The sequence below is a fragment of the Euprymna scolopes genome, chromosome 21, assembly GCF_053919585.1.
Source record: "Euprymna scolopes isolate OS-2025 chromosome 21, ASM5391958v1, whole genome shotgun sequence".
NCBI lineage: Eukaryota > Metazoa > Mollusca > Cephalopoda > Sepiida > Sepiolidae > Euprymna > Euprymna scolopes.
Genome location: NC_136502.1, coordinates 48,157,174 through 48,165,217, shown reverse-complemented (window position 1 = coordinate 48,165,217; position 8,044 = coordinate 48,157,174). Strand labels below are relative to the sequence as shown.

General features: G+C 29.9%; 1 protein-coding gene across 5 annotated transcripts in view; it reads left to right on the top strand.

The window, feature by feature from the left end:
- Nucleotides 1-8,044, top strand: part of LOC145242244 (uncharacterized) — a 297,326-nt gene that overhangs the window by 90,023 nt on the left and 199,259 nt on the right. For 2 of the 5 annotated variants that reach the window (XM_080105250.1, XM_080105252.1), the window contains one exon: nucleotides 4,662-4,714. The exons of the other annotated variants lie outside the window; for them this stretch is intronic. The gene's annotated coding sequence lies outside the window, so the exon portion shown is untranslated. The remainder of the gene's footprint in view (nucleotides 1-4,661; nucleotides 4,715-8,044) is intronic. 5 annotated transcript variants of the gene reach the window in all.

Here is an 8,044-nt window from a genome sequence, read left to right as displayed (position 1 = left end):
TTAGATGGTTTCCATTTTACCTCCATATATGGTCGGCCATACTCGACTTTTCGATCTCTCCACGTATTTCGGCTTTTCGGTGTTCTTCTAATCTTACTTTTAATAATACGAAGAGATTACATGTTACTACACAAGAAAATAATGCTTAGTCACTATTGACTGCCAGCCGAATGTGAAAAAAAGAAAGCATGATTCCGTGACGTCAGACTTGTGTTAACTATACGAACTATGGAAAAGCAGAAGCGACTTAATGATTTTTTAAAAACCTTTGTTTATCTTCTTCAAACTGCAATTAATAATTAATCTTTGTTATCATTTTGTTAGGTTTTAAGATTTACACGGTTTAATGATTAATAATATTATATACATTTGTATATTAAATATGAAATACGGTTTTACTGAATGTTCATTTGGTTACCTACGAGGTTCCATATTTTGTTCGGTAAAAAGAGACAAACAAAATGTGAGGGGGGGTCTACAAAATGCTTAATATTTGTGCAATGATATTTTCAAATCTGTTTTAATCTGGCGATAAAATAGCTGACAAGAGCCATGTTTATATTTAAACTTAATATTTAAAATAATAAAAAAATTAAACACAATTAATTAAAAATCTATGTTGTAAGGGAACATTTTGAAATAATGGAATTTTAATCGTTTTAATCTTTTAAAAATTAATTAATTTTTAGGAAGTTTCTTTTTCTTTGCAATTTAACTGATTATTCGAAATTAAAAAAAAATAAATGTGTTTTACTTATTTGAACTCTTGTTTCATAGTAAATAGAAATTTCGATAGATTAAAATATATTTTGTTCAAATTTTGAAAAAAAAACCCAAAAATGTGGGGAGGGGACACTAAAAAAATATTTCCCCTCAGATATTTTACGAAAACTGCATTTTATATGTAATTTCATTCTAAAATGGATAAGTATCGAAAATTTCACGAAAATCTGACGATTAGTTGATTTTTTGCTGGAGTTATAAAACACGGGTATGTTTTCACGTTCGAAATGCTTACTACATGGGAACGTTATTTTAAAGCGCCAATTATGTAAACACGTTTTTCGTCTCGCAATTTCATTATTTTATAATAAAGTTACATCGTTTTACATATAGGAGGGGGTAATTCTGTGGTGACTTTTGGAAGTGCTTATTAGTCACGCGACAGCTATGAATAGTCCGTAAAAAGTCCAATCATTTGAGGCCCCTATCGCCACTTCTGCGACTTTTAGTTTCGCGAGAGATAGTTTAATAATATGGAGACAGACACTGACGGACAAACACAGCCATATAGCTTTATATATATATATATATATTAGATTTAAGTTCTCTTGACATTATGTAACGTATTCTTCCAAAGAAAGTACATCAATCTTAATATCGGTGCAGGTGTATCAGAATTTTTGTAGGAATTTTTGACACCCCTAACACGAAACTGCAAATAAAATATAAAAAACTCATAATTTCTCTTTTAAAAGTGGGTTGTTAATTTTCTTGTATGAATTATACTTCATAAATAAACTATTAAAGTTGTATAAAAAGTAATAGCAATATTTTTTTTTAATAGTAATGAAATTAATTGAATTTTATGAGTTCAGTATTTTTCAATTTTTAAACTTTAAAAATCTATCAAAATTTTTCTATTGATTCTATTTTTACGATATTTTCAGGGTCAATGTGAAATTTTATGCTCTTTCCAATAAACCGAATATAATATTTTAGGCAAACGTTTTTTTTAATTCACCCCCCATTTACAAATGTCTATTAAAAAGTAACTAATTTATGTACCAAAGTTTTATATATCACAAATTGAAGATAAAAGATCAATAAATAATATATTCAAATTTAAAACAAAAAAGTAGTGTTTTTTTTTGTTTTTTTGTTTTTTTAGAAATTTACCTGTAAAGTCCGAAGTTTAAAACCTTTTTTTTTTTTTTTTTAAACACGTTGTTTGTTTTTTTGTTTTTGTTTTTTTTAATGAAACCTTGGTCCTTGGTCCTTTAATTGAAAAAAAAAAATAGGGCTTGAATTACATTTTTCGGAGAGTTATAAGCTTCGAAAGATAGCGGGTGGAATTATTCAATAGTTTTCACGAAATTTCTGACACTGCTGTGCATATAAACGAAACTAGTGTGAAAACATTTCAGATTGGAAAGTGCCGACACTTTAAATTAAAACGATCACTGGAGATAGCCTGTAAAAGGTATCAGTGAAAAAATAAAGACAATACTAATAAGAATAATAGGAATAAATGCTAATAATGTTAAATAGCATTTCCCAGGAATGTAGATGAACTCAATAGGTTCCATGCCTCGACCTTGAAATATTGAATTGTTTTCTGTTTATGGTTGTCCAGAGTTAATGTAGACGCCATGATGTTAATACAAAAGAGTAACGAGTAAAGTAAAAAAAAAAAAAAAAAAGTTGTGTGTTTTGGATAGAGGCTTTATATTTAACTAGCAGGAATACCTGGCGTTGCTCGGGTGTGGTGAGGTGTGTGTCTGTGGGGTGGGGGTGGGTGGTAAATCAAAGCAATACTAAAAGGGAAAATAAAAAAAATAAGCAAACAAAAAAAAAACTGGCATAAATAATCCCGTTTAAATGTTAAAACTATTTTTAAAAATCACAAAAACAAAAACAAAAAACAGCGAATGTGATGGAAAAAAATTTTAAAAAAGGGGGGAAAATAAAGAATAAGCGAACGGGGGGGGGGAAATAGGGCATAAATAACCCAGTTTAAATGTTAAAACTTTAAAAATCGAAAAATAAATGTCTGTTATGTTGGCGCTAACGTGCAACCTTAAGATAACAATGCTGCCATGATAACCACTGGTCTACGATAGCATCAGCGAAGTAACGTCATTTTTTTTTCTATTTAAACCAATTCAAGAAAGAACGTTATTCACGCATGCGTGTTTGGCTAAATTGTCATGAAGGAACGATTTTTGCTACCCTCCCTCATTGCAAACGTCTATTTCTATAGGGAATAATTAACCGTTTTTTTTTCTAATTTTCACATATTATTCGACTGAGACATCGCCCTTTCAGACGGTATCAGTTTCGATCCGGTCTGATGCTGCTGAGAAAAGTTTTAGGCAGACATACAAACATCCATCCATACATGCATGCATTCAAACAGACAGGTGAGGTTTATATAATAGACTAGCGGGTTGACCGGATGTTTTGGTAGGAAGGTAGGCTCGAACCTGAAGCCTTGACAAACCTACCTACATACATACATTCACACAGGCAGGTGAGATTTATACAATAGATGTACAATATAAATACTTATTAGAAACTAGAACGTGAAAAACACATAAAAAAGTACTGTGATGTAAAGAAACAGTCTAACATATGTTATAGTTTTTGCATGTTTAATATTCTTTCACGTATTTTAGTTTTGAAGTTATATGAATTTCTTAAACTGTATAAAATGTACTTGTCAGGTGATAATTTGATTGCTGGTGGCCATGTCGAGACAAAGAGGAAGATAGACGCACAGAAAAAAAAAAAAAAAAAAGAAGTGTCGGGATTATTAAACAGAATCGGGAATCGGAAAAATCACAACTTTTTGGGGTATTGGAATCGGAAAAATTTGTGCTTATTTTCAGATGCCAAAAATGATTCCTTTCATTATCTTTTTTAATTTGATTTTGTTTAAAACAAAGTCTTCCACTGTTGGTAGTAATAATAAGATAATCAATACTTATTGATTTCAAAATACCAATAAAGCTAAAACCTATAGATCGCCGAAACAAGTGTGTTTTTACGTTTGAGAAAATATCCGCTCAATTAATGCATTTTTACAATAATTGGGGGGGGGGTAACAGTTTTATAGTTAAATATAAAGAGATTTATAAAAAATCGGTAATTGTATCAGAATTGGGAAAAATATTGCCATCTTACCATCACTAGTAATAATAGTAATGAAAATAATAATTGTAGTAGTAGTAATAATAGTTATAATAATAATAATAATAGTAGTAGTAATAATAGTTATAATAATAGTAGTAGTAGTGGTAGTAATAATAGTTATAATAATAATAGTAGTAGTAATAGTAGTAATAATAGTTATAATAATAATAATAGTAGTAGTAAATACTTTTCTAATATTTGATGCGTATTAGTACAATTAAAATGTGTTTTTTCATAACTCACTAGATACCAAATTTTGGCAGGCATTTGCAATTTTACGTATTGTTAAACGCAGTGAATTATGACGTACTTTTTTTCTGACAAAGGGAAATAGAATAGAATATGTAATTGATAAAATCGATTGAAATTGTAATTATTTCTGGTAAATAAACATAGTAAGAATTTCTTAAAATGACTGGCTAGTCAGAAATAAATATCAGTTTGGCATATGCATTACTATTTAGGTCTAACTTCAAAAGCTTGACCACATGCTTGAAAACAAAATTGCCAATTATCATGATGTTAAATCAGTGTTTTAGTTGTCAGGAGTGGCATGCTAGTCTGAACCTGTATCATCTTTTTGTTGGTCGTGCGCTTGATCTTTTAATGAAGTTTTTGTGATATGTATACTTTACAGAGCTTCATACCAAAATTGATATTGGATGTATGAAGTTATGTTGATCTGCATGTAAAATATATCTTTATATTCGAAATCGATTTCATTTTTTCTTTTGCTTTCGTTTCAGGTACGTTCCTCTACATTCTTGCACAATTTTGCCAGTTGATGCTTTTTATGCAGGTAAATTATGTTTTTTTTTTCAAAATAGAAACTTTTTTACTTGCAACATTCAAATGAAGACTTGGTGCTTCTACACTATTGGGACGAGATCTCATAGTCAATAAATGGAGTTTTCAGATAAAAAACAATGGTTTCAACTGATATTTTTTTTGTTGATTATAATAAGTTACAATGGTGGCTTCCAAATTATGCAGTCGAAATTATCTGAAACTGAATTATTAAAAAAAAAAAAAAAGGATCAATTAAAGATTAGATACCCCGTAGCAGAAAACAAAGAGTGTCGAACATTTCAAGTGGCACCGGTTGTTCGATCTTCACACTGCCGTTGGTTGTTTGTAAACACATCAAATAGCAAACATGTTCGAATGTTCGCAAGATTTTTTAAAAAATATATTTACAAAACGTTTAAAGGTTTACATGAAAAAATATACATTTACAAAACATTTTCTTTAATATTAAATATTTACAAACCTTTTAAGGATAATTTTTTTTTTTTTTCTATTTACGCAAAACTTTTTAATGTAAGCAATAAAACGAATGTATTTAAACAAAATATATTTAAATAAATGGGTGTCTTTCTCAGTGCGTTCTTTTTATATATTTACAGAACTTAAAAAAAAAACTATTATTATTAATAATAATAATAATAATAATAATAATAATAATAATAATAATATAAATAAATGGTAAATTTTTACGGCGTGCCCCAGCATATTATAAACACTCCAACCTTCCTATGTTAAGAACAGCTTTCGGAATAAACACCCTCAACCTCAAAAGCCGTTTTTAACATGGGGTGGTTTGGGGTGTTTATACTACACTGGGGCAGATCGTAAAATAATGCCAAATAAATAAATAAGTAAATAAATAAACCGAGGTAATAACTAAGAATTTCGGATGATGTCAATTAAAAATTACATAATTTAAAAAAAAATTAAATAAAATTATTATAACCAAACTTTTTAATGGCAGAAACAAATATAAAGTAACTGATTTGTTCGGATTTTTTGCGACAAAGATTAATTTTTATGTACAGTGTTTTTTTTTTTTTTTTTTTTTTTTTTTTTTGAGCTTTCTTTGTGCGTTTTTAATACAATTCAATATTTATTTAGTGCGATGTATGTAGGTGGTCAGTGAAGAAGAAATCCTTCTAGGCTGAGGCAATTTTTATGCATAATAAAATCACAAGTATAAACAATCGAGATTTAAAAAAATATATTTTATTCACATATCTTTTATAACTTTTATTTTTATAAAGATGAAGTGTAGAATCACAAGATACAAATCTTTTTATAACTAGCATTTCAGCCCGGCGTTGCCCAGGTGTTTGGATGTGTATGTTGAGCAGAAAAAAACAAAAGTGGTAGTAGGAAGGCAGGCTCGAACCTGTACCGCAAAGGAGGAAAAGAACGGGGTAAAACCTAACGTTTATGCTGTTACGACCACCGCCAAACCGGAAGCGACATTTTTTAAAATTAAGGCTAGACAATCTAAAGGAGAGGATAGCTTTCAAAAATATCGGCGAAAAAAGTGACCCCCCCCCCTGTAGAAAAGTGCCTAGTTGGAGGGGAAGATATTAATGTTTTTAGCCAATTTTTCGATATTTGTCGTATGAAAGGCCGAACTTTAAAACGATACTGATCTTGGTAAAATCCGTCGCAGAAGCGCCAAAGATTTTGTTTTTGCTCCAAAATTTTATTTCAATTGTTCAGTTGATTCCAAATTTTGATTTAAAAAAAAAAATGCGCAATTTCAATGATTTTGATTACAATAAAAGTATTGGAAGTATGGATAATTCGTTGATCCTCATTCAAGCTTGGGCAACGTCAGGTCCCCCAGCTAGTTAGTTTTTTCTCAAGTCCATTTTTGGAGAATTCACTTTTTAGCCTCAATTTCATCCTTACATCATAAAATTGTCATTTGATGCTGCTGCTGCAGAGTTTCCAGAAACCCAGATGCAGCAAATGCTAAGTTTTATTTTTTTTGTTTTGTGTTTGCGATTTCATTTCCTCTCAGTTTTCATAAGATATTTATACCGAAAGCTTTCTTCACTCTGAACTCTTTTGAATAACCAAGTAACGGCTAGCTCTTTGGCTTAAAACAAAGTGTAGTATATGTTCTGATATTACACTTCATTTTCCTGTATTCGATCAATGAAGGAGAAATCCTTTTTAGACTGGACCATTTTTAATTTTTGCTCCAATCCAAAGTGCCTTTTTTATGGGGAGTTGGGTTTTTCCTGTAATAAAATCCGACCTTGTGTACAACTCTGACCTTGTGGGCAGGCAAGTAAATATGACCAATCATGTAATCATGATATTTTGCAATGCACATTAATTTGCTTATAATACAGTATTGGTCTCATATGACTAACTGTGCCCTCGTGGGGAGGCAAGTAAATAAATTTTAAAAAAAGTTTTGACAAATATTCTCATGTAAAAATTATTTGTTTATAATTCTAAAAAGAAACAATCAATTTTAATATATAACGCTCAGTCACAGCTAATTTCATTCATAGCCGCGTGGTGAATAATTTTCAAACCGTCTTTAGAAAAAAATATAGAATTTTCAAATATTTGGACATACTCAATGAAAGGTTTTATTTATTACTAAAAAGACATTTTGACAATTATTCTCATGTAAAAATTATTTGTAAAAATTTTGTTCATAATTTTAAGACCTAAAACAAAATTAAATTAAATTTTCAACCTTCCTGATAGACTTTTTAGCCTTATAAGAAAATAAACAATTAAAAATATCAACATAATATTTGGTGTATTAGCAATAAATAGTATTGTTTCTTTAATTTATATTAACAATGTTATCAAACGTTATGAAAGTACTTGAATACAGTTCTAATTAAATACACGTTTAATTATTAACAAATAACATCACTTACTTTACTATATTTGGTTGGATTAAAATTTTCCCTTTTAATGGCACGTATCCAAATTGAGAAAATTTAGAAAAAGAAAATATATGTACTTTGGAGCCTTTTGGATAATTTCCCTGGCAATTTGTAACCACGCAAGAATACACCATGTTAGACAGCAAACTGAAAACTAGCCGAAACTGCTGCTAATAGCCTAGATCATATCCCTACAAGTTGATCTGATAATGACGTCATGCTGTTATGTGCATCGGCCTTCTTTACTCCCGGTAGCCACGATATTGTGAACAAACAAACAAACGGACAGGAATAGAGCTTTATTAACTACCCGTGACCCGTTGGGTCAGTATATGTTACTGCTAGCTATAGAATAGTGAGTATATTATAGCAGCAATATGTGGGCTTGCACGTACAACAATAGCCACCACTTTTAACATAAG